The sequence below is a fragment of the Alligator sinensis genome, unplaced genomic scaffold (genome assembly GCF_000455745.1).
Source record: "Alligator sinensis unplaced genomic scaffold, ASM45574v1 scaffold633_1, whole genome shotgun sequence".
In the NCBI taxonomy this organism is placed as follows: Eukaryota; Metazoa; Chordata; order Crocodylia; family Alligatoridae; genus Alligator; species Alligator sinensis.
In genome coordinates this window covers 1,656,311-1,658,715 of record NW_005842280.1, presented here as the reverse complement: position 1 = coordinate 1,658,715, position 2,405 = coordinate 1,656,311, and positions in this window count along the sequence as shown.

Here is a 2,405-nt window from a genome sequence, read left to right as displayed (position 1 = left end):
TTCCTGGGAAATCAGTGTATTAAAAAATGTAGCAATTAATTTCCCTGGTTCTGAGCACTTCATAGGCTGGTTTTGTTCTTCATTAGTCACAGACTATGACTTTTGAAAGAGTTTTCTGTGGATGAAAACCCAAAGAACTTTAGGCATTTAATCACTCAGGTTACCTTTTAATTAAAAACCCCACAATCTTTCACTGAATGGAGCATATGATGACTGTGGTTATAAACTGCTGCATACTCAGGAGTCTGCTGGGCTAGAGTTGAGGCTCAGGAGAGGCGCATAATCCTCTCTGATTAATTAGAGCAGAAGGCTCTGCTAATCTCTGGGTTAGTTTGGTTGTGCTAGTTGATCTAATAATAACCTGGGCTTACTCAAAAAAACCCCCTCATTATGTTTAATTTTTCATTTCACCTGAAATGTAGTGTATACTGGTCTCAAAATGGTGATTGAGCCCTTCCATCTCTCTGGTTTCATTTAGTTGTATCCTGAGAAACTTTTCCCTGCTTGATGCTAACACTGGGATAAACCTCAAGAAGGCCTTGTTGCCTGAGCTAGTACAATAAAAATACTGAATCAGGGATCAAATCCTGAGCCCTCATTCAGGACATCACTTAAGTCTGTGTTTGACTTTAAACATATTTTTAAACCCCACAAGCGCTTAGGTATTGCCCCAAATATGTCATACTTTTCCTGAATCAAGGCCTTTGTACAGTGGCTGTTAGGCCCTGAAGTCTATGGGAGTTTGGTTATTGACTTCAAAGGGAATATGACTTTCCCCTTGATAATTTTATGTCTGTTTTATGATGTCAGGGATGAGCTGTTAGACAGAACAGGATAGAGTTAGGCTGCATGAGAAGAGTAAGTCAGCTTTCTCTCTCTTTATTCACAGATGCCACATTTAACCCCAGTCTAGCAGGGTGAAAGCATGATGTTTCTTCCTTTCAAGGCATTCAATGATAGCTAATAGACCCTCTTCCTGCATGACTGTGGACAGTTCTGGTCTCCTTCCTGTCCTGCTGTCTAAATGAAATGGCTCTATGCAGTAGGCCAGTGCATGGGGTTGTCAGATCTAGTGTGCAAAGGGCCAGACAGTTTAAGTACCACTATCTTAGTCCATGCATGCTGCTGCTTAGCCCCTGTCACTTCTATGCCAGCCCCTCCTCCATTTCTGATCCCATGAACCAAAACTATTTAGAGATTCATAGTCCTCACAGTGACCCCAAATTGCTGCATTCTCAGTTTATTTTTAAAAGCACTGGATAAAAAACCCAATCATATTAATCATTTAATCCTGGGCAGGGGTCCTGTGCTGGGAATGCTGACCTGGAGATGCAGAGGTAATAGGAGCCATGGAAATCGCTTGGCTACACCAGTGGTAGGTGAAGAATATCTGGATGGTTTCAGCTCAGGCCTGCCTGGCCCCACACAGTAGGTATGTTTCAGTTCTGAATGGGGGTGTGTGAGGGGGGAGGACTGGGGTAGGTAGGTTGAAGCTGGGCAGCTGGTCCTGACTAAAACCAGCCCTACTGATGGGACTTCCAGCCATGTCAGATTTAAGCTTCTTGTGTTCAGCTACAAGGCCCAAGTCATTTCCTTTCTACTCAGGGTGACTTTCATTCCTTCAGTTCCCTCCTGGTTCTCTCCTCTCTCCCTAGTCCTCAGCCTTGATCCCCCCCCCCCAAATTTTCAGCTCCTTCTTTCTCTTCATGTGACAGTGAGGGAAGTTTAGAATAATAGAAAATTAGGGTTGGAAGGGACCTCGGTTCATCCCCCTGCTCAGAGGAGGATCATCCCTAACTAGATCATCCCAGCCAAGGCTTTGTCTAGCTGGGTTTTAAGGAGGGTCTATTAGCCAATAGGGTCTATCTTTAAGTTAAATATTAGGAAGAACATTCTCACGAGGAGGTTGGTAAAAAATTGGAACAGGTTACCCAGAGAAGTTGTGGAGTCTCCATCTTTGGAGGTTTTTAAGACCTGGCTAGGCAAAGCCTTGAGGCTGGGATGACCTAATTGGGGCTGGCCCTGCTCGGGGCAGGGGGCTGGACTAGATGTCCCTTCCAAGCCCTCCTGTGCCATGATTCTAGACCTGGAGCGATCCCGCTGCCTACTGCTCTTCATTCCTCTATATTCCACTTTCAGGAAAACTCCTTCTCCCCATCAAGCCCCAAGTCCTCCATCTCTTAACCTGCTGTCCTGCCTCCTGCCCGCTGGTGACTGTTCTCTGGGGGCTGGTTTCTCTCTCTGGGCCCAGGGGGTATATTGCCCGAGCCTCTGCAATGACAGGAGACCCAAGGCGCCTCCTCCCCTCCCCCAGCCCCTGGAGAGGAGCCCGGGCCGGGTCAAGCGGGGCGGGGAGCTCTGGGGCAGCGGCCTGGGGGCTGGCCCGGCTGGGGCCCCGCGCCTGC